Source organism: Pogona vitticeps, chromosome 1, assembly GCF_051106095.1.
Source record: "Pogona vitticeps strain Pit_001003342236 chromosome 1, PviZW2.1, whole genome shotgun sequence".
Lineage (NCBI taxonomy): Eukaryota > Metazoa > Chordata > Lepidosauria > Squamata > Agamidae > Pogona > Pogona vitticeps.
In genome coordinates, this window is record NC_135783.1 from 200,062,452 (window position 1) to 200,087,171 (window position 24,720).

Consider the following 24,720-nt stretch of genomic DNA (forward strand, 5'->3'; position numbering starts at 1 on the left):
ATTTCAGAGCATGCTGCTGCTTTCAATGTATTCAACAGCAATTTAAAAACAAAAACACTTCAAAGCTCCAGAATATGGATCCCTTAAGATTATAATGGTTGAACACCATCCTGCTAGGAATATAGAAAGACTTTGCTGTACTGGCAGAGCCACAAATGGCAGAAGGTGCTGATCTTGCTGAAGGCCTGACACCGGTTAAGCTGATAACATTGAAAGTGATTAATGAATGATTGAAAATTCAATCACTGCAGCTCCGGGAAGAATCTCTTATTTAGAGGATGTTGAAGAAAACTAGGCAGCTTGTAAATGAGCCTCTGATCATTGTATTGATATGTGCAACCACCGTTCTCAAAGGCTAGACAGAAGTGTGTGTGTGTGTGTGTGTGTGTGTGTGTGTGTGTGTGAAAGAGAGAAAGAGAAAGTGAAGGAGAGAGAAGCATTGATAGATATCAAGCCTACTAAAAATATGTCCCTTTCTGCAAGCAAAATGTCTGTCACTTTTCCACATCTTTTTTTGTTTGTTAGTATTTTGCCAAAGCAATGTTGTTGTCTAACACGAATGTCTTTTCCCAGGTCTGAAATCTCTGCAGAGACCTCTTCAAGACTTGTCGTGGAAAGGTAAAATCGAGTGGTGAAGTCACAATGCTGCAGGACTTCAAATGAGAAAAGTGGAAGGGTTACTGGCACTTCAAGACAATTTTCAAGCAGATGCAACTGAAAATCCTTTCCATTCTTTTTGTATCCAGAAAGTGGACTTATTTTCAAAGGTGTTAATTTGTTTTCAGACCAAGAAAGCTCCTTTTAAATCCCTTCTGGAAGAAATGCACCTTCACAAATAAACAAGCACATACATTCAGCAGATTGTTAAGCTTGTAATTCTTCCCATTTAGTTCCCTTTTCAGTATTCCAGTATAGAAATGGGCTAAATTTATTTTCTTCAAAAAAATCTCATGGACTTCAACAGAAATTATTAGAACTTGTAAAGCCTGCTCTGTTGGTTGCCAGGATCAGTTGACTGTACTTTTAGTTAGTTGACAGATTCAGCTCAAGACATTTTCCTGCCTCAGTCAGAAAAGCAAAGGGCACCACTCTGTTAATTCAAGTCCAAGCGCAATCATAGCCAAAGCTAGGGAAATTATTTGGACATGCAAGGTACAAAATCCTTGCCTCTCACTGAGGATAGGCAGTAAACAACAACACCTTAAATACCTGGCAAGTTGACGCTGTTAATATGCAGCCTGACTTTACGTGATAGAAGGGCCGGCTATGTTGACTCCAGTCCAAGCACCCTAATCCTAAAAGTAGTTATTTGAAATTAAATTGCTCTGGTTTCAATGGAATTTATGTCCAAGCATCCCCAGAGTTGTAATCTAGTTCAAACGTGCAAACCTTCATTGTGGCTCAACTGTTCTTTCAGTACCACCTTAGACTCCTCATCAATCATCTTCTCTGTAGGTAACTCACAGTGAGCCCCACAGAATGCTGGACTGCATCATTTGAAAATACAAAGGGGGTTGGGTCGTATGGTTTAACATTCCTCCATGGAATTGAACCACACCCAACTTTCCTTGAATATTTGAAAAATAGCACACTAGGTATCCGGCTGGGTTAAACATTTTCTTTTGGCATACCCGTTTGCCATATGAAAGGAGTAATTTGTATGTGGGGGGAAATAAAAATATTATTTCCCCATGCAGGATGAAGTGGCCCAGCCTGGGCTTCTGTGCTGTGCTTGACTCCGCATGCTGTGTAGAACTACTCTAAATTGCTTGTTTCATTGCATCCCCAAGCAGAATTTTGCCCTGAGTGGAGAGCTTACACGTCAGCTGCTATTAACGTGTTTACCCCAACAAGCAATGTTTTCCATGCGTGTTTGTGGCCGATTTTGATATGTGGGTACTTAAAAACATATATTAGATTTTGACAGAGTATGTCTGTGTAAGAGGGCTGTACCACGTGAATGCTTCATAGAGCGGAGTCATTTATTTTTCCATTTGATTATACCACATGTTTTCACTCATAAGCATGATTGAAGGGTAGTTATAATGAAGGGCACAGACACATAAAATGGATCTTGGAGGAACTGGGTTCAGATCCTGACCTGGACATGAAAATCACTGGAAGGTGTTGCATTAAAAGTGAGCTGTATTTTGCGATCTGGGGAAGACATTGTATGGACATAAGCTCTGCTTTGTCAGCAGCAAAGACGTTTCGTGGAAGTCTGTTAAGTTTTGCCAGCTTTGGAAGCTGTTGCTCTGAGGGAACCTTTCTTCACTTATTCCCTTTCATTATGTGCACGCATGGGGACTCAGCACCTCTACAATATTAGGAGGAGAGGGAAGGCTGGACACACATATCTTCAACTTCCATATCTTCATCCTTGGTTGAACACAGTGGGGATCAGAGTGTTAAGTGGGGATACTGAAAACAATTTATACCCATGTACAGACATCCCTGAGGGCAGGGAAGGCAAGATGAATGAGACAGGGCTTTGCTATGCCTTATGGGGAACCCTTTGCAAATAAGTGTTGGATAGAGCCCTGCATCTTTAAAACTGTTGTACGCTATGGGTGTAAAAACAGCAAAAAGCAAGCAAGCAAAATTGTCCTGCTAGAAGAAACCTGATAATAGGAGAGAGAACAAGCTACTTAATAACAGAGGAATGTTATCTGGAAAGAAATATAAAATTTACTTCTTGTAGAATTTTAAAAACCCAACCCTAGAACATTATCTCCATCTTTTGAGGAATGTTAGAATGTGAGCAAATTGTTTGACCTGAATGTAATCATTACTTGGATCAAATTATTACCTAATAAAGTGTACCCGCAATGCATGCAGTATACTTCTAGGAGGACCATATTCTTCTTACCCGGGGACTACAGCATTTTCTTATTTTATTTTTCTCAAACTTTGCCCCTTGTTTTTGGTAATTTTTCCTAGATAGCTCACACAGGAAATCAGTTTCACTGTTTACTTGTAAAACACCTCTTTTTTTCCTTGAGAAGGAAAAAAATCCTTCAACTTAATATGAGTGTAAGTATTTCAAAGAAAGTATTTGCAAATAATGAGAGAGAAAAAGACCTTTTCATTAATACATGAATTTGGAAACAGTTATACTAACCCACAACCACATCCAAATACAAACTCCTAATGGGACTATTTTCTTGCTAAGCTTGTAACAGTTTACATTCGCCTAATGGCCTGGGGTTATGAGCAAACTACTCAATTAGAGAATTTAGGCTGGTTGCCCACATATTTGAGAGCAAATTATCCCTTGCAAATGCAGAACCCTTCCTATATAAAAGACCTAAGCAGTATTTCCTGTTTCTTTTCTTAAAGGCAAAAATATTACTCCCTAAATTCCCACCTTAAGCCTTCTAAACATTTTGTTTTATGCTAATACAAGGTTTTGTTTTGTTTTTATGGGGAAAAAATTTTGGTTCAAGACTCTTCTACTTCTCCACTGACCCTTTCATGGCATGCACATATCTAATCCAAAAATTCTTTTAAATGAGTTTTTAATAAAAGCAGTTTCCCTCCTCTTGCCTCCAACAGCTCAGACAGCGCGGTATCCTGTATTATCCTGATAACAGATATTCTGCGTGTGAGGCCTTTGTCTGAGGCTGGTGCTGTCTTTTATCATGGACTTTCCCCCCTTCTGCTACTTCTTTCATTTAAAGGAGGAACTGATTCTCCCAAGCCATAAACACCCATTAAATGTTCCCCACCCTTTCATACTAGGGCCCAGGGTCTTAACGGCCTGCAGCTGGGTGGATCACTTTATCTTCATTTCAAAGGCAAAGCTCTCTAACATGTAAGCCCACTTATTACCAACTCCCCTTAATGGACATTACCTTCAATAAAAAAACATGTGATTATGTCTGTGAGGAGAGAAAGAGTTCCTGTCTGTAATCTATATGCACAAATGGGAACACCGAGCCCCAGGACTCTGTGGTTCAGAAGGGCGGGATGTGTATGTGTGCAGTCAAGGAGTGCAGCTGGGTAACAGGACCGGCATGCTGCAGAGCAGACCGCCTGGGTGGCAGGATTTCATACCAATTGTAGGGAAGGGAAGAAGGTCTGGGGATTCGGGGTTGCCACCCTTAATCTGGGGCTCCGTGGTGCTGATCTCTGGCTGCTGTTTCATAAACTGCTATGTCCTGAAAACAAATTGCCCTACGTTGCATTTGCTAAACCGCATGTACTTATGTATACAGTACATGTGTACAGAAGGGCTGGGAAGCTTTTTTGAAATTGATTGATTGATTGATGGTACTTTGCAGAGTATTTCTTCGGGATTCACTCGAGCCTGTTGATAAGTTCTTCCTGAATTGTGTTGTTTTGGCTTTGTAAGGATCCACCCTAATGTAACATAGGATATAAGGCATGCATTTAGAAACAGAAAAACAACAGAATGTTGCCTTTGACTGCATTTGACTAGCATCAGGCGAAGAAAGAATATTTTTAGAATGGGTAAGATGTGGGACTAAATTCATCCAGCCAAGGTCCAAGACTGGGTGCCCTCAGACTCCAGTGTGTGGCCAACCAATAATCGAAACCAAGAAGGGTGACAATTCCTGTGTAAGAAAGAGTGTTTTTTAGGGAAATGAGGGTTCTGGATTGTTGATTCTTCAGTGAAGTTTATTAGAAAAAAACTGGAGAATTTTCTGGATTGAGGACATTGACTAGCTAACACTGGGGGCTCTCTAAAGATTCAAGGCAGACAGGGCCCGCACAAGGCATTTTGCTTTCTCAAGGCATAGCAGTAAATAAATAGCACCTCCATGCCTCTGAATCCAGGTGCATACTACTGAAAGCCAGCCAAATTATTTAGCCCTGTGAAACAGGAAATTGCAGAAAGATCTCTCCCTATACCTTGCAGGTATACATTACAACAACCTCTAATTAGATGGGTTAAAACGGGCTCCCTGTTCATGGCACCCATCTTCTGTTGCCTGAGTTGGCTGCCCCATTCTGTTCAAGAACAGAGCAGAGCAGTTGCTGAGGAATGTGATGTGAGACATAATATTTGCTCCTCTCCTGGGCTGCTTGTGAGTTTGCCTTCACTTATGATCTATAAATAAAACCAGTTGAAGTTCTGAAAGTAAGGGAATATTTCAAAAATGTGACAAGCATCCTTTGCTGGCCTCTTTAAAGGAGACAAAACCCAGTTTTTCCTGCCTGTAGAATTTCTTACCACCAGGGATGGCAAAGTTAGGAAAGTGACTGTTTTCTGAAGTACAATATCCAGAATTTCCCAGTTAGCATAGCCACCGTGTATTCTGGAAGTTGTAGTACACAACAATAACTTTGCTGGTGGGGGAGGATAGTCTTTATTGTGATGGGGCAGGGAGACAAGTAGCCTTTGCTTCTTCTACATGCTTTGTTTCAGCTGTCTTCAAAGAATGAGGGCACACAGTCCCTTTCCAATCAAGGAAAAGTGTTAGCATCTATCAAACATTCTGCAAAATTATATCTAAAAACAAGAACAACAGGAAATGTATATTTTTTAATACTTGAGACTGACTCCGAAGCCCTTAAGCAAAATGCACGAAACCAAAACACCCAGCTTTCTTTGTGCAATATAATTTGATTAAAGGTTATTGGCCTTTTAGAACAGTTTTCAATTTTATGGGCCCCACTAAGGATAAAATTGAATTTCATATGCAAAGTGTATACAATTATGTTTGACATTAGCATTGTATTCCCCAGAGACAACTGAATTTTGTTCAATCCAAGTTAAATGCCAATCTGTCTGACTTGTTCAGTTATGGATTGTGTTTCTCCAACATCTTTACATTATAAAGATTTTAAATGGAAAATCATTGTCTAATAGTTTGCATTCACCTTAAATCTGATGCCTACATTTTTCTTCTTCATTGAATTTTGGTACATTCTACTGTTTTCATGAGGTTTTCTATTTGAGTCAACTTCTTATCAGTCTAATCAAGGAAATAAATTACAGATGTTTGCAGTGAATCCACACAGTGCCTGTAATTTCTCCCGCTCAGTGATTATACAGGGGTTAAAAAATACTTTCTATATTTTTTATAACACAAGACAGTCACAGTTTTAAAAAGACAATGTATAGAAAGTTTATGACAGGAGCAGCTTATTGATTTGTTAAATATTGAGAAGCAGGTAGTACCTAGATCATTAGAATATTTCAGGCCCAACTCAAACAATTTTGCTGCTTGAGGCAGAACAGCAAAAGGCAATTGCCATTCAGCTAAGTAAAATCAGATCATACTAAACAGGGTCACTTTGAGGTGCAGTATGTCCTTTACAATGACGTGGTGGCGCTGTGGGTTAAACTGCAGAAGCCTCTGTGCTGCAAGGTCAAAAGACCAGCAGTCGTAAGATCGAATCCATGTGATGGAGTGAGCTCCCGTCACTTGTCTCACCTCCTGCCAACCTAGCAGTTCGAAAGCATGCAAATGCAAGTAGATAAATAGGTACCACCTCGGTGGGAAGGTAACGGCATTCTTTGTCTAGTAGCGCTGGCCACATGACCATGGAAACTGTCTATGGACAAATGCTGGCTCTATGGCTTGGAAATGGGGATGGGCACCGCCCTCTAGAGTCAAACACAACTGGACTAAATGTCAAGGGGAACCTTTCCCTTTCCCTTACTATGTCCTTTACAAGACAGGTGAATACAGTTGTGGTCCATAATCTCTGGAACAAAATGCTGACATGGGAGGCTCCTTCCCTCCTTATCTTTAGAAATTAGGTAAACATGGGATTATTTTAAGCTACTTTTATTAACTGCATTTCTTAGATGCTGTCAATTACTTTTAAAATAACTCTAGATTTTACTGTATAGGGTTATTTATACTGATGATTTAATTACCGTCCGTGTATCGCTGTATTATTTTTGTATATATATTAAAGGTTTTAAGTTTCAATCTTATAAATTGCTCAGAGTACAGTAGTGCTTTCACTAATAGGGCAGAATATCACTCACTCACTCAATCAATCAATCAAATAAATTGCAGTAATCTTTTTGCAAGAGCGTGCTCACGTTAGGAAATAGAACGGCTTTTAGACTGCTTGTGGAGAGGTCTGGTACATCTGTTTCCCGCTGATCAGATGATGTAAAAGGAAATGGGCTTCAGCCCAAAAACATTCTGTGCCCAAGCTGGATCTTTTTGGTTCAGCTATGCAGCTTTTGGGGCTAGGCTGGAGTGATTTCACAGTAGATGGAAGAGTTGCTGCAATGTGGTCCTTTCTCATATGATCAGGCACATGCCTTCTCAACCATCTGATCATACCCTAAGTCACCTTAAACATTCACAGGAATAATTATTGGGACAAATTAATTAGTATTTTAGTATTAAAGCTAATATTTTGTGTGCATGAGTGTGTATATGCATATACATTAAAAAACCTGAAGAAGCTTAACTTTTAAATATAAACACAAAACAACAGCTAGCAGGATTGCTAAATGTTCATTTAAGTGGCATTCTATTGTTTGTAAAAACTGAAACATGGCAATATTTTATATGTGGATTTTGTTACAGGAATGTCTTTATATGCTTCCTATTTAACATGATTGTATGAATTACAAACTTTTATTTTGTATCATTTATAATAGTTATAGTTAATTTATTTTTACATGTCTGTGTCTGGCCTTGAGGAGCCTTGAAATGGTGCCAAAATATTTATTGTCATCTTTCTGTTTTGTGGTGCTAACATGGTACATTGAAATGATTGGAAGCCACAATCCTATTAGCAGAAAAGTTCATATGATTTCAATGAAAACAATCACATGTAAGTTTACTAGTTATGCTTTGAAAACTGGAATGCACTTCTATGTGAAACTTGGTAAAAAACAAGAGTTTGCAGACCTCTCTGTTTCTACAAGCTTTAAAAATCACAGAATAATAGCTGAAACAATACAAGTGTATGATGTAATTGAATGGATTCTGAATAAGAAGTAGAGCATTACTGTACTTTCAGATATGGATAAGTTTGTTACATTCCAAATGTCAAGGTTCATTTCTGTTCTTATAAAAACAAAGTCTACCCTCAACTATGAACCAAGTTGACAGATTATTGCCACTCAGGGCCCTTTGTGGTTGTTAGTTCTGTTACCGTTAATGATTCATTGTATTGTAGTTAAGTCTACTGATTTGATTAATGTTTATGGTTAGATATGTAGACGTACCTTAAATTTTGAAATTTGAAAGTTTGATTAGAAGTTTAATTTCAATTTCTTTTATATTGTACTGTGTTGATTTTATATGGTTTGTTCTGCAAAGGCTTGTGTGTTATGCAAGAAAACTGAATCCAAGTTTGAATAAGAAGTAATGCCAACTGAAATCATTTCCAGGGCTGAAGCTGCAGGCAGGATACTCAGTCTGCACATCCTTGTGTTTATTCTCGATATAGAAATAAATATAAATTGGCTCTGAGAGATTGGTGAAGATTGGCTCTGAGAGATTATTTAATTGAAAGTTATGTTTTCATAACTATGTTTTCATTCAGTGAAAAAAAGTCTTTGTTTGAAACACGTTTGCTAGATTAGAAGCTTTCTGAGTGCACCTGCACAGGGTGTTTGTCACATTTTTGCCACACTACAGCAGTGGTGGGACTCCTTAAGACCCTAAGTCATATCTGGAAGTTTTGGGGTCCCAACCTGCCCCCCTCAGGTTTCCCAGATGGCCATACTTCACTCCCCAGGATATTAGTTTTTGGAGGCTTCCCAACTTTTGTCACCCCCCCCCCCCAAACTCTAAAAGGTTCCATTGCTTCTCCTGAGGTGCTGTCATTGGCAGTAAGAGCTTTTAACTAAAGTATGCCTGCCATTTTTGGTCAGCTGCCATTCCTTGGCCTCCCCCATCACTGGAATGCAGCCCAGGAGATGTTCTGAGAAACCGAACTTGGGTTTGGCCCTCAGGCTGAAGAAGGTTCTCCAACTCTGCATGAAAAGCAAAGCTATATAATGGAATTTCAACAAGCTTAGCATTTATTCCTTAAAGAAAAATGCCAACAAACTGCAGCAAATTTAGAGAAGGGCAACAAGAATGATCAAGGGACTGAAAACCAAGCTCTTTGAGGAAAGACTGAAAGAACTGGCCATGATTAGCCTTGAGAAATGAAGAATGTGGGGAGAAATGATAGCACTTTTCAAATACAGTGGTGCCTTGACTATTGGAACAGTGGCTGTTAAGTCAAAATGTTTGTAAATCAAAGGAGCATTTCCCATAGAAATGCACTGAAAACCGATTAATCCATTCCGGCTGTTTTTTGTCCTTACGTCAAGGCACGGTTTGTAAGTCAAAGCATTAGTTCCCATAGGAACGAATGCAAAGCTGGTTAATCCGTACTCTACCACTAAGGGGAGAAATGTTTTTTTTATTTTTTCTTCCTTTGACCTAAGATGAACTTAGGTCAAAAAAAAAAAAAGGGGGCAGGAAGGGTTTTTTTTATTTGTAAGTCAAAGTTCCGTTTGTAACTCAAAGGAATATTTTGCATCCAGAGCTGTTCATAACTCAAAACGTTCGTAGGTCAGGGCGTTCGTAAGTCAAGGTACCACTGTACTTGAAAGGCTGTCATTTAGAGGAGGGGCAGAATCTGTTCTTGATCATCCCAGAGTGCAGGACACACAACAATGGGCTCAAGTTACAGGAAGCCAGATTTAGTCTAAACATCAGAAAAAAACTTCTTCGCTGTTAGAGCAGTACAACAACCGAACCAATTACCTCGGGAGGTGGTGAACTCTCCAATTCTGGAGGCATTCAAGGAAAACTGGGCAACTATCTGTCAGATCTGCTTTGATTTGTATTCCTGCACTGAGCAGGGGGCTAGACTCGATGGACTTATAGACCCCTCCCAACTCTATTATTCTATGATTCCTTAATTCCTATTCACTTGGCAAATGTATAGGGGGTGTGGGATGTAATTCCTGAGAGAAACTTCTCAACACTTTAATCAAACTGTGACTCCTAGAATTATCTGGGAAAGCCATGACAGTTAGAGTGGTGAAGAAATATATATTTACCATGTAGATACATCATTGCTTTTCCAAGCGATGCTTTTACAGCATGCACCTAATGCCCAGTTGTTACTAGCCTTATTATCTGGAGACATATTATTTCCTTAAGATTTCCTCCATTCAAACCATTTTCCCCTCTTTCTTTGCTGCTTAGAAAATGTGACTTCTCCCTCAGCTGGCCCTTCAGGTGTGATGAAATAATAATCATTGGTGGGCATCACTTTGTATGACCAGTATAGTATATATGTATCTACAACACCTTTATTAATGTTATTTCTTTAGAGGCTAAGTTCTCTCCTATGGTAGCAAGCATGGGAGAATCACACTGTGGAATAAAGCTTTTCCCTCAATACATGGGATCTCTCATCCTCTCTATATTTGTGGTGTGTAGACTGAGGATCATGCTTTTGAGTTCAGTTTTGTGGGACCGTCCCGCAATGCCTAATTTCCTTAATGCACACTTCAAACAATTGTTGATTCATAAAAACAGAACTTGACTTCACTATGCAAGTGGTGTATTGGAATACTGTATACAGATGGCAACATCTAGAGATATAATTAGTTCATATTTCTGTGCGCTATTCTTAGACATCATTGCTGCTAGTGAGGCAGGATAGGTGAATATTTTTTATGTCACCCTCTTGTTAATCCTATGGATACATATTTTAAAATGCATATCTTTGTGTTAGGCTGTTTAGAGTTGCTTTGCATTTCCGGCCAGTGGTTTGTAGCACTGATTTTTTTTTTAATGGAAGTAATTAATAATGTACTATTTAAATGTGTTCTGAGAAATGGCTAAGTAAAAAAAGCTTGTAAAACACAAGAGTAAACAACTACTACCCTGGAACTAGAACAGTGATGCATTACTTTAAAAACAACTGTCTGAGCTTTGAATTTGTTTTCTGCATAATTCAGTGTGAACTATATTATTAGCACAAAGTACTCCTGTACTACCACTCCACATTTTTCAGCAGCACTTTCCTCCTGTTACAGGGCTAGAATGTAATTCCAGATCTGGAAGGTATGAAAGCTCCTTGTTGATTTCTTCAGTACAGGCTGTACGTACTCTTTGTCCTTTTTCAATGCAACATGTAAACTGTTAGTCTAAATCTGAATGCCTTCTGGGCCTGGCAGCAAACAGACTCTTAAAATGGATTGTAGTAGGCGTGGAGCCCAGGCCGTGTCATGAACTGTTGTTGCATTAAACTTGAAGTAGCTCATGGGTGGAATATAAAGACATATTACAAAGTGTTAAACCTGGATTGGAAAAAAAAAAAAACCGGAATCCTTGATACTTTGTCTCTTTAGTTAATACTGTTTATTGCATATCTTTTTGCCTATATTGCCCTAACATGGATATTCAGGATTTAAAGGAAGAGACCATTCTCAGTATAGCAGCTCTTGATCTAACAGTACTTAAAACAGTAATTAATCCAATAAGTTGATGGTGGGGGTGGCCAGTTAAATCCCAGCTCTGTGCTCCCCATCTCAAACGACCCGATTGATGGTATTTTCAAAGAGGCTCTGCTCTCCATCTGCAGCCCCAGCAGTTTCACAAGAGAAAAAGAAAGACAAGACACAGTGTCTGTTTTGCACATGGGTTCCTTTCTGTTTACATACAAATCATTACTTCTGCCTGCTCACAGAGGAGACCATTTTCATTATCATCGCGGCTTAGCTACGACTGTGCACAACCGCACTGTCTCGTTGGTGGAAATGTATAGGAGTTCCAGACTCTGCAACCTTCAACTTGCAGCTCTTCCATGTTTCCTCTTCCTTCCTTCCACCTTTTAAAAATTTCCATTAAGCTAAAAAGACTGAAAAACTGCACAGTGCTTTTGCCGTGTGAACAGTAGGAATCCTCGGTCTCAGCTCACTTGCAGTAACATACAGGATCCATGACAAATTCTGAATGAAGAACAAATATGAAAAGAAGTTATCACATACTCCTCTGCCCACATTTTTAATGTTTTGGCTACAATTCCTGCACCAAAAAAACAAAATCTACTCTACATCAGAGGCGGATCACCTATTGATCCAAATGGAGTAAGGACTGCTCTGGCTCAAGGAACAGAGCTAATCGAAGGATGCTTTGCTCTTAAAACCAGCATGCTTGATTTACAGCTTAATCACAGAAATACTATATAATAGTGATATGTCATTAATATTATATTCATAGTTTAATCCTGTTGGTAATTCTGCAACCAAAACTTAATTAAATAGATAGTTATAATAAACGAAACTGTATGCACTGCACTGGGTATTAACCATGGCTAATTAGCTACTGTTTCTAATGTTTCTAATGTCACAGACATGAGCAAAGTATGAATATTATGGGAATATTATGATTTCAAGCCTAAACACATTACTTGGAAGACATCCTACTATCCTTAATGGAAATTACTTCATGGACTATTTATATTGTTGGGGGGTCTAAACAACCAAGCCCACAAACAAATAGATATGATAATCTGTATAAATATATCAAATGTTAAAGTAATATGCAGTCTTATTAAATTTAACTAATATTTCAATTAAGGATCTAATGCTGTATATTCACTGCTTCTGCCAGAAAAGGAGATCCTCTCTACCTCTTGTCGGGTCTCTCCCTCCGCTGGCAAACCATAAAAGCCTGGTCCCGAGGAGTGGAAAGCTCTCATATTCTTGATGCCACAGATGGCTAAAGCAGAAGGAAGAGGGGAAGGGAGTCACAGTTTCACTTGTTGTTGTTACGTGCTGTTAAGTCATGACCCTAACGGATCTTTCAAGGTAAGATATTTAAAGAGTGGTTTTACCAGTTCCACTCCTCCAGTGAATTTCCATGGCTGAGTTGGGATTTGAACCCTGGTCTTCAGGGTCCTAGCCCATCACTCTATCCACTACAAAACACTATACAGTATCACTAGAATAGGGCATGACTGTTCACCACTACGTAGATCTTGGCCAATTTAAATATCCTACAGTTGAGAGTAAAAAAAGTAATTCTTCAGACATTTAAAACGACTTGTTTAAGGTATTTTTCCTGTTTCACTCTGGGTTAAAAGTGTATTTGTGTCCTCTCTAGGCATCAGAGTGCTATTAAATCCATGTTATACATTTCTAGCTGTTACGTTTCCAAAATGTAAAGAATATTTTCCCCCAGAAAAAAATAGGACTTGTACTGGAACATCTATCCTGTAAGACCAAATAATTTAAAAGAAAGACATTGAGTCACTGTATTTGTGTCTTTTGAATATATGTACTAAGAAAATATCATCAGCCACATTGCTGAGTGCCTCAATAAAACAAAACAAAACATTATTCCTACCTGGCACAGTGGTAGGGCTTTATTAATCGGCCACTGGACAGTCTGGTCCTGTAATTCCACTTAGACAGAAAAATGATTCCAACTGGTTCTTTTAAAAAGATAGAGGAGAAACATGAGGGGGAGGTTATCACCTGGATTTTCCATAAAAAGTTACTGGAGAATAATTTTAATTTCAGAAAGATGGAGACCTGGGAGACTGAGACAGAGAAGGGAAGTTCTAGTTTAGCATTTAGCATGTACTTCATGTCAGTAGATGCTTTTAAAGCCACTTTGGGGTCAGGTTGATTACATATTTTAACTTGAAATTAATAGGAATTTACAGTGCTTGCATCCTATATATCTACTCGTCTGCCTGAAAAATCCAATTTATTTATTTACCGCACTTATATGTCAATTTTATCCTGGCAATGGGACTCAAAGGAGGCTGCAGATCAGTAATAGAGATGAGAACTAAAAACAACATACAAAAATCAATTTAAAAACTATTAAACATGGAAATGTTGTATCACGGATGCATAGGCTACAAGAACTAAAATATTATATATGTTTCCCATGGAAAAATAATATGAGAATATAAAATTAATGGACATAATTCCACAAAGCAGAACCTCCATTGGCTTTACTAGGGAAATTATGATTAAGTCTCCAAAATCTGTGAGGTCTGTGGGATCTACCAATGGAAAATTGCTAAGCCTTTAGATGCACTGAATGAAAGCTCGGTTCTACACACTGGCCAGAATCCTATCCTATTTTATTCTAGACTAAGTGAAATCACATAAGCCATTCTATGCCTGATCATGTGACCAGTACCCCTTTAATTTGCCTCCATGATGTGTGCAATCTCAATACGGTTCTAGACAATTGAGATGTATTTCTCAATCTACATTAGAGATTTCCACTGGTCCCTGACTCAGTCCATGCCCTGTACCCTTTTGGAGTTACTCCAACCCAGTCCTTATATTTGTGTGTCTCAGGATCTCCATGGGAGGGGCCCAAAAACTGACATTCTCATGACCAAGGATATACAAACAGCCATGACCTCAGATAGAGGTCATACAGCGGCATAGGAATTATTTCTGACAAAATTATTTGCCCACCTCTAGCTCAGAGAACATAAGAAAAAGAGAAGTATCCTCAATTTGGTTAGTGCAATAATCAGTGACATCTGACTAACTACAATGCATATTGCTATTAAGCTATGTTTGGCTGAATAATAACCATATATATAATATATAAAATATCCAAGTGTTCTTAATTTATTTCTATTATTGTTATATAGTAAATATTCTTTAGGTTTTTTAATGACTAAATGAATATTATTTCAACTGCTGGCACACACAAGTTCATACACACACACACACACACACACACACACAGAGTACTTGGACATTTTTACTTGGTATAGATTTATGCTTGACAGACTTATAACAGTTTCATAACAGCTTCCTTAATGACATACTAATAACAGACAGTATAACTGAAAAACACAACTTCTCAAAGGAAAAGCCTTGTGCCAACAGACAAAAAGACATGCTAATGGTCACTTCTTCTGTCTGTCAGTAAACCCTTTCAAACACCCACTGGCTAGCACTAGACAGAGTCCAATTGGTTACAATGTTCTTTATGTAAATAAGATATGTCAAACATTCTTAATCATTCTTATATACACATATACACATGCTGGGTTGCGCAATTATATATTCTAACATGCTCAGCTATGGAAAACCACTGAGGGTGTGGAACTAGTAAAGCCACTCCTTAAATATCTCACTTAACTTTAAAGTCCTTGTAGGGCCACTATAATTTGGTTCTGACGTGATGGCACATAACAGTATAACATAAGATTCCACTAAACAACTGTGTCAAAGGATTATTATTTGTATGGAATAATTCTAAATCCTATCTAATATTTTCCCTAGAGGTGTGCAGATTTTTGTTTTTGGGCTATAGCACCCGTATATGCCAGGGGAATTCTGAGAGTTGTTGTCTAAGAACACAAAGCTGCATACCTCTCTTACGCCCCATTTTGATCTGATCTCATGTATATCTTTCACAACCAAATAGGCATTTGTAACTAGGCCCAAAAATTCATATAAATACTGATCACACAATGAACTTAAGTAAAGGAAGTAATATAAATATTATTAACTTGAGGATTAATAGTTTAAAATAATTAGCTAATTCTGCATTTAAAAGACCAGTCAGCATAAAAAGCAGAACAAGGGCGAGACTACAGATTTGCAGGGCTCAGAAAAATTATTTCTATACTCTACAAATCACTCCAAAAAGTTAATTTTGCATACTAATTGGATTTTCACATTATTACTGTACTTTCTTGTGTGACACATTATTATTCGCCTGAGGCATGCAAACTATAATGTTAAAATCTGCAGAGAATTGTTTATTACATGAATTAGACTTCCGGCAAGGAGACTGGCCGTAAAATGAATAAGTGAGGACCAAGAGCACATAGTAAAAATACATAAATCAGAGAATCAGAATTCTGATGCAGCCTTGTTTTGAACTCTCTGTAGTGGCTGATAGTTTGTGACAGCTTTGATACAAACCAATACTGGCAATCACAAAGATACTGACTTTTGTGAGCAGTAACTAAGATGAGGTAGAGTGGGCATCTGAGTCAAACCTAAGGATGAAGCATAACTATTTTGGTGGGCATAAACAACAGCTTGGAGTCTTAGAGCACCTTAAAGTTTAATAAATCAAATTTGGCACAAGCTTCTGTGAACTGCACTCAACTTTAGCTGATGCAGGTGCCTAAGTATGATAAGCCTCAGCACAGTATCTTGGCAACAGAAAAAATGTCAGACTTCTCTGGATGTTTCATGGTAGTCAGGTATCAGCTGTGGAGTCAGGGGTCAGGAGTTTGATCCACCAGTGTTCCTCCCTAGAGAAGAGTCAGGCTGTGTAGCCTTGGGCAAGCTGCGTTGTTCTCCAGCACCATCAGAAGGGGGGCTTGGTAAATCACTTCTTAATACTTTATACCTAGGAAACCATGGCAAGGGTTGCTATAAGTGAGAATCAACTTGGTGGCACACAATTATAAGGGAAGTATTATAATAAACAAGAAGAACTTCAGGCTTAAATTTACTTTAAGTAACAGTTTTAAACATTGGTTTAAATTCTACTTGTGTTCGCATAAGGTTGCTGTGGCTAATTGCTGCTAATTGATGAGGTGTTAGAGGACATCTTGGTTCAACAGTTGCGTATGTAACCACATACACAGGAGCACAGATGTCCTGACACGTTGTCAAATAGCTGTGATAGTTACACAAAACTTACATGAACAGTAGTAGGATTTCAAGCCTTAGCATGATTATATGAGCTGTAAAGTATAATCTTGGCTTGCATCTTTGTACAGAGACAGATAGAGACTGAAATTTGGACAGTTGGGAATAGATAGTTGAGTTGGTGCATGAGTGTGGGAGCACTTCTCTTTCCAAGGTTGCCAGATGCATTGTTGTTGTTGTTGTGAGAGCACACCCTCCTAACAGGATGCGGCGGCTCCGGGGGGGGGGCAGCGGCTGCCCATTCTTCCTCATTCCCATAGAGACAGAGAACATAACTTCAAAGCCTTTCCTTCGGCGAATCGAAATTGGCATCAGGTAACCAGTATCCTATCTAAATACTATCAACAATCTGTAAGGTTAATAACGGAAGCTCTCCGGACAGGACCGAGAGGCTCCACTGGCGCTGGCGGACATCTTTGTGTGTCGACTCTTCATTAACTTCTCTGTAAAGTTAATTGCTCTCTTTGTTCAGTGACCACCTAACCATTAGCCTTTCTTTAGTTTCGTGATCATTACACATGAGTTAAGGAAAAGCATATTTAAGATTTCGGTACGTACTGTAGATCTGTAGCTGAATATTGTTAACTGGGAACCAGAATTTCTGTGTTTGAGAGAGATGTGGACTTAGCTGTAAGTATACAAAATCTTACGGCTGTTAATAATAAAAGAGTCTTTGTTTCTTTCTATAACTGTTCTTACTGTTTTGTTGCTACCATAAGAAAGAGTTACATAAAGTCTAATAGTCAAGGAACTGTGACAGATCTTATACACTGGTAACATTTAAAACTAGGCCTTGTAAAGATCCTGGTGGAAACATAAGGCAAGTTAAGACATTTGCACTTGAACAAAATATTAAAGTCAGTTCTGAAGGGATGGCGATTAGGTGAAATGTAGTAGACACTGTAGAACAGCAAAGATAACCTCTGGACTAGGGATGTGCATTGGGATTTGGAAATGTTTGGAATTCACTTTATAATGCATTCATGGATCATTCCAAATATATCTGCATCTGAATTGGATAGTTCTGAATATCTGTAATAATAATTCCTAATATCCAGAGTTCCAGCTACTCCTATTGATTAGAAAGCCAGTGGCAAGGTTTCTGCTTGGTAGATGCAGAAGTGAAAGTAAAATCTATTTCTCAGGAATCCTGGAGTGATTTCTTGTGAAAAAAAAAAAAAGAACTTAAAGACACTTTGGCATCAAGGGAAGTAGGGGCAGATAACTAGATGTCTCCTGATTGGTGTTGCCATGGGTTTCCCAAGGGAAGGGGCCCTGGGTGAGACCAAAACCTGTAAATGATGGCTGTCTTGCACCAATGAACTCTAGAAGCAGGCACAGACACCAGAAGATATTTTTTCACATTGGTTCTTTCTAGTTGAAAGGTGGGCATAGCTGCTTATAAATCCTCTGAGCATTTGCTGTTAGGATATAATCTTCCTACTACTTCCTACCACTGGTGTAAGCCCACATTACAATGGTTTTCACAATGTCCTTTTCTGAATCCTCAACTTATATTTACATTCTCTGCATCTCATTGTATATTGTTGACTTCATATAGTTTGGAATAAGATTTAGTATTACTGGATGTATCAATTAATATGTTATAATTCAATAGGGGAATATTCCATTGGGTTAAATCCCTTTTCGGGTATATCAGGCGGGGGAATATGATTTTGTTATCCAGACACAGATATATTAAGTTAATAGCTTTTGTATTTGAGTGTGATTTTCAATGGAAAAATTTGTGTTCTACTGTAGCAGAATCAGATACTGTTCTTTGGGTAGAATCTGCAGGTAATGCGAAAAGTGGGTGTGGTGATGGAAGTCAGGGAAGGCTGCCGGCATGTGATCTGCACCCAATGCAGCAGTTTCTACTGAGAGGAGTGGGAGAGGAAAGACCGCTTACAATTGCTATTATGAATCCTCCAAACGAAACCTCCACCCAGCTGCCTTGTTCAGCTGTATGTGAAAAGGTAGTAGGCAGAAGTATAATCTCTGTGTGTCTCTGCTAAGGAGGTGGCAGAGAAGACTTTGGTTGATGGTGGGATAGATATTAACCTCAGATATGTTCCATTGATGCCTTTCTGCAATCCAGCCAGAGCAGTCAGAGCAAAGGGCCAAAAAAGTTGGTGAAGAAGGCACTTTTCTCCCCAAGAGCTGATGTGCTATAGGTCAAGGATGGCACCAGCACTCTTGTCAGCTGGGAAGGTGATTGGTAAAGAGCACCAGACATTGCCTTGCAAATCCACACCAAGCAACTCCATCTTATTCAAGGAGGGCTTACCCCCAGCCCTGATTCCCAGCAAATTTCTCCCATGCAAAGCAGCATGTGACATTGCTATGTGACACTATTTCAAAAGCATGTGGCACTGAAATCACCCCTGCCCTGCAGCTATATTTGCCAGAACTGGTAGTGATGACAAGTTAGCAATCTCTGTGAGGAACATGCAGTCAAAAATTGAACTCCCAAGAAGTCAGTAATCTGGAAGTGTTTCCACCATGTGCAACAGAGGCTCACATGGCCGAGTCCATGTACTGCAAGAAGGTGCTGCAGGAGGTGGGCAGGACCTAGGCCACCTCTTCAATGGTAGCAGGCTCAGCCACTTGAAGACTCAGCCCAGGGCATTGCTGGTGGCAAATGAAGTGGGTACTCTGGGGGCAAGTAGCTTCCTTGTTGTGAAGGGTAAGAGTCCTCAGAAGGCAGAGGCTGAGCCATCAGCCCAAGAGAGCAGGGAGTTAGATGAGAAAATAGAGAGAGGTGTGAGGCAGCCAACTCAAGAATAAGTTCCAGGCTACCCTTGAGGAGCTGGGTGTGTGTGCAGGATATGGCCTTTTTAAGCTATCATCTCCCAGGGGAGATGATAGCCATGGATGACCAGCCGTTCTCTGGTGGAGAACACTAGTTTTCATAGATTTATGACATAACTCGCACCCTGATACCAATTGTCACCCCAAACAAACCTTAATTGTAGGGTAGTGCCAGATTTACATTGGGCTGCCAGGCAACTAGTACAGCAACAGTTAGCCAGGGCACAGGTAGTACATATTTCAAGTGACATCTGGAGTCGCCAGGGTGCATAATATGGATATTTCTCCCAGACAGGACACTGCTGGGAAGTGGAAGCATCAGGCAACACACAACATACAGATTGGCTCTGTTGAATATGGCTGTCATGGACGACAACCTTATAGACCACAACCTTCAAGAGGCTCTAAAGGACATACTGCAGAGTGTAGTCTAGCTACAGAAAGTCAAGGTAATAACAGTGTAGGCTGTGGAGATGAAAGGGCTGGGGGAGGGGCTTTTCCTCCCAGAGAGACATGCAGACCAAATTTTGTAACAGGAGTTCTTCCTTTGCTGTTCATTCACCTGCAGTAGAATGCCAGGTGGGTTCTGGATGTATAAAAAGCCCTCAGTTACAATTGCAAGGTACAGTGCATCTGCTGGGCACTATGGATCATTCCCAGCTCCTACATACATCTTAATGCAGGAGTGGACAATGGGTGGACTTTTGGACACTGTTGGTCTGCAATTCTGCAACATTCCTCTATTGCCTGTGCTGGTTAGAACTGATGGGAGTTGAAATGCAACAGCACCTGGAGGGCTGCAAGATGCCCACTCTGTCTTATTGCAATTAACATGTTTTAAGGCAAGTTGGCCCAACTGTGGCTCTCCAGACAATATGAGATTGCAGCACCTGTAATCCCTCACCACTGGTCAAGGAGAGATAAACCTGGAAAGGCCACACCCAGTCCTGTTTCAAGGAGATGCACTCATATTTAACTCTGCTACTTCCTTATGCAGTCATCCCCTTCCCCCTGTATTTTAGACTGCATGGAGCCCAGGCATATAATTCAACTCATACCAGGCAGACCTTTCTCTTCAGGCAAACCTTCCCTCAGTGACTAGTTATCTGTGTGTGATTTTTAGATCGACTGCTATGCATTACTGCTTTGGCTGGATTGTTGGTGCTACTTGTATTTTCCTCTCAGAGTGACATTTTAAAAAATCATGCACTTATTGCTCTTTGTCTTAATGTTTCCTGTTAATTGATGTAAGATGCCTCCTTATTCATAATTTTTAAATACTGTATCAATTTTAATGATATTAACCACCATTAAATACTCATTGTTTTCAACTTTATTGTTGTAAGCCACTTTGGGTCCTTTCTAAGGAGAAAGGCAGGGTAAAAATATTTTAAATAAATAAATACGATGACATTACTACCCCTTTCCCCATTTATAGTTTAAAACAAGAAACGTTGGAGCCTTCTGATTTGTTTTAAATTGAAAGCGGTGAGTTTTCTAGGGGCAGGGGGAAAGTAGCAACTCTTGCTTTTAAATGATACAGCCACAGAGTGAGAAAATTGTCATAGCAAATTTATCGTGAAGCGCCATAAACATATACAGCGCTATAAAATTATTTCCTATGATTAAACGTCTCTCTCTTCGTTTTATATATATTGCTTAAAAAACGCGTTCGTTGAGCCCAGTCAAGTTTCCCGCGCAAAAAAAAAAAAAGGCAGGCCCGCCTCCTTTCTAAAATAACAGTTGCCAAGGGGGCGGGGCTTGGATTGGATAAAGCGGGGAGGATCGGTCTCTCCCTTTTACTGTACTATCTCCTAACCCTCCCCGCCCATCTCAGGTCCCTTTCGTCACCCAGTCTTAACGCTCGTTCCACGGGAGGATGAAGTTGTTAGATGGGTTGCTGCGCCCGCCCGCTCAGAAGCAAGCTACGGCTTCCGATGTTCAAAAAAAAAAAACCGAACCGCCCCGCTTTCTTCTGAACGTAACTCCAGTCGCGTTCTCGAGGCAGGGAGCAATTTCACACCCGCTGCCCACCCCGGCTTAATCCCCAAGAAGGCGTCAGAAACCCGACCGCGAAGCCACCGCCTTTTGCAAAACCAGACGGCAATCCATCCGCCGTGGCGGCGGGGCACGCCCCGATAGTAACCAACGCCTGTTGGCCCACTCGCTTCTAAGATGGCCGCCCCGCGCGCGCGCGGCGCCCGTCCTTTCCGTGACGCGCCGGCAGGCCCTCTAGCCCTTTCCCAAGATGGCCGCGCTGCACGCCTTGCCAGTATCTCCGCGTTGTTCCTGGAACTGAGGGAAGCAAAACCGAGGAGGCCGGGAGGGAAGGGGCTGCCCGGGTTTTGCCTTCTCCGGCGGTGAGTGGCGCAGGAGAGGCCGGCCGGCCGGACGGAAAAGAGCCCCGCGGGAGGGACGAGTAAGGTGCGTGTTCCAGCTGAGGGCTAGGAAGGGGTGTGTGTGGATGTGTGCACTCCAGGGTGACAGAGTGTGAAGGGAAAACTTAAGAGGGAGGTGGTCTGGAGCTGTGCAAATAAATAGGGAATGATGGCTATTAGAAAGAAAATTCGGGGGAATAAGGTGGTTGGAACAAGACGAAAGCGAGGGGCGTCAGAAAAACGGAGAGTGGGGGGGTCTGCCTTGGCGAGTTGGTCCGGTTTGTCCTCCCGTGTTATTAGTCTGTGGAGAGACCCACCCCAACGGGGACTTTGTGGGGTGAAGAGAGATTCTGGGGCTTGTGGGCCTGGCAGAAGCCACGGCACCCAAGCCTTGGGCTCTGTTTAAGGAGGAAGGCGGGATAAAAAGATGATCAAGGAGCACCTCATACACCAGCGAAGCCTGGGTGCCCTGCTCTCTCCCTCTGAGAGAGGAGGCGAGGCGCCTTTCCTGGCCGAGGCAGCCGAGGTTTAGCACTTTTAGACTGGGCGGAGAGGAGAAGAGCAGATGGCTCTCTGGAGGGGGTTACAGGGGTTTTATTTCTTCATGGATTCTGCCCTGTTATCACCACGGTGTTAAACGTCCACTGACTTTCTTTGCAACCAACCACGATCTCAAGTCTTCTGATATCTATATTTGGATGCCCTGTATTTGACATGTGATATCCCATTCTTGATAGTAGATCGTGGTGTGTGTGTGTGTGCCAGCCCTCCTTGTTGATCTGATCTTGATCTCGAAAGTACCTGCTGCTCTAATTGCTGGATTTCCTCAAGGGATTAGGGGGTAAATGCCTGCAGCCCTTTCCTCTCAACTTCCTGCTTCAAAACCGACCCAAAAGCAAGAGGTGTGGATTGTTTGTGTTTGTCCTTAGGCTGTTCTCTTAAATTCAGAATGATTGAAGGGCTGGGCAAATTAGATATGCTGTGTGATGGGGAAAAGCAAGGGAAACATAACGAAGGACTAAATTAGGGCAGTGGGGTAGGATGATGCTACAGGTGGTCTGAGAACTCTTCATCTTGGGTATCATGTCATGGTCTTTGGATTATCAGGATATTGACTTGGTGACTGGGTTCATCTGGCTCTTGTGACTGAATCAAAAAGTATTTCAGGATGTATATTTTGGATGCTCACAGGATAACTATGATATAGTATGCAGCATCAGTAAATGATTATGCTAGAGCACATGGTCATTGGACTCACCAATTTCATTTTTTTCTTGGAGGTGGGAACCAACTGCATACGTGGATGTGGAGGGGAAGCTTAATTTGGACCTTCTGTCTAGGAAAGTGAGGAGTGGGAGAAAAGTATTCTGTTATTATTTCTCCCCAGCTGTCCACTCCAGAAGATTCCTGTTGTTTTGAGTTTTGATTATGCTCTCTGTGATTAAGATTCCACTCAAGGTAGTGATACTGTCTGAGTGTAATAACTGCTTATTATGTTCGGTCATGGTATCTGTCATACTTTTTTTTCCCTTCCAAAAACAGGTTCGGGCACTGTGTTTTTGCTCCCTTACTTGACATTTCAGAATTTCTTAGCCAGGCCTCTTGGAGGAAGGAGTGGAACTCTCTCCCTGCATGTGAAGAGGGAGGTTCCCAGCCCCACAAGTTCTTCTATCAGAGGTGTTTGGGACCTTGTGGGAAGAGGGTCTTTCAGTATGCAGGGTTCGAAGCCCTCCTGTTTCCCGAAGACACCCATGGGAAAGAGGGAAAGTTAGGCCAGGTCATGGAGTTTATTTTCCACTTTTGTTGCCAGCGGTTTAGACATTAATGGCTGTATGTTGCATTATTTTGAGGGGATAGCACATTTACACTGTTATACAAACTGTATACTCACTGCTTTACATTGTAGGCAAGTGTCATTTCTTCAGTGTTGTCACATGAAAAGATATACTGTACTAAAATATTTATGAAATGTGAGGGGGGAGGAAATCCTATGATATACAGTGGTGCCTCCACTTACGACCGTAATCTGCTCTAGAAGATGGATGTAAGTTGAAATGGTTGTAAGTTGAAGCACCATTTCCCATAGGAATGCATTGAAACCCTATTAATCCATTCCGGCCAAAGGAAAAAAATCACAAAAAATCATTGCAAGATTAATTGGAAATGTTATTAATCCCTTCTGGCTGAAGGGGGGGGGAGAAAAGCAATCAAGTGTGCAAGACCCATTCAAATGCATAGAAAACAAATGGAGCAGATTGGAAATGCACAGAGAACAGAGGGATGAGGTCGGAAATGCAAAGAAAACAAAGGAAAAAGCAAGGGAAGCATGCAGGACCCCCCAAAAAACAACCAAACCCCCCAAGACCCATCAGAAATGAGGAGGAACCCAACAAACAAACAAACCCTCAAGACCCATCACAGCACAGAAACATAACCCTCCACCCTAAAACCATGCTGCAGAAACACTCAGAACAATTTTTAAAAAGCAGAAAACAGCACCTTACCTTACCTAACAGGCAGTCCCAAGCCGCCCTGCAAACACACACACGCTCACTGAGAAGCAGAAGTCAGGCAGTCCCTCCTCGATCGCACTCACTCTAACCCTTGGGGCGAAAGTTACAAAGAAGCAGCCTCTTTCACCACCTGCAGTTAGCAATTTGAATTTCCTGCCTTTCCCCCCTGCCTTTTTCTGTTTGTAAGTAGAAGCTCCAATTGCAAGTAGAAGCAATTTTTTTGTGACTAGAGCTGTTTGTAAGTTGAATTGTTCGTAAGTAGGGACAGTCGTAAGTTGAGGCACCACTGTACTGTATATCACTGGTTGGTTGAGCACCACTCCTCTGGAGTACATTTTCCAGTGCAAGTCCTGCTGTTTACTTCATTTTTGCTGTACAGCTGGGCAGTCCTCTGTATACATTT

The 24,720-nt window shown here is 40.7% G+C and overlaps 1 protein-coding gene and 1 long non-coding RNA gene across 6 annotated transcripts in view; one reads left to right on the top strand and one right to left on the bottom strand.

Annotated features, from left to right (window-relative positions):
* Nucleotides 1-11,769: 11,769 nt before the first annotated feature.
* On the bottom strand, nucleotides 11,770-21,512 carry LOC140702147 (uncharacterized). The gene is made up of 3 exons (XR_012081200.2): nucleotides 21,388-21,512; nucleotides 12,592-12,680; nucleotides 11,770-11,908 (listed from the first exon to the last, which is right to left on the bottom strand). It is a non-coding gene; the product is annotated as an uncharacterized LOC140702147 (long non-coding RNA).
* A 148-nt stretch (nucleotides 21,513-21,660) lies between these two features.
* The window catches only part of LNPK (lunapark, ER junction formation factor), a 60,893-nt gene continuing 57,833 nt past the window's right edge, over nucleotides 21,661-24,720 (top strand). For 3 of the 5 annotated variants that reach the window (XM_072980425.2, XM_072980440.2, XM_072980428.2), the window contains exon 1: nucleotides 21,718-21,850. The gene's annotated coding sequence lies outside the window, so the exon portion shown is untranslated. Of the gene's footprint in view, nucleotides 21,851-24,720 lie in introns of all 5 variants that reach the window. The other 2 variants (XM_020805159.3, XM_020805160.3) reach the window with 1 other exon arrangement.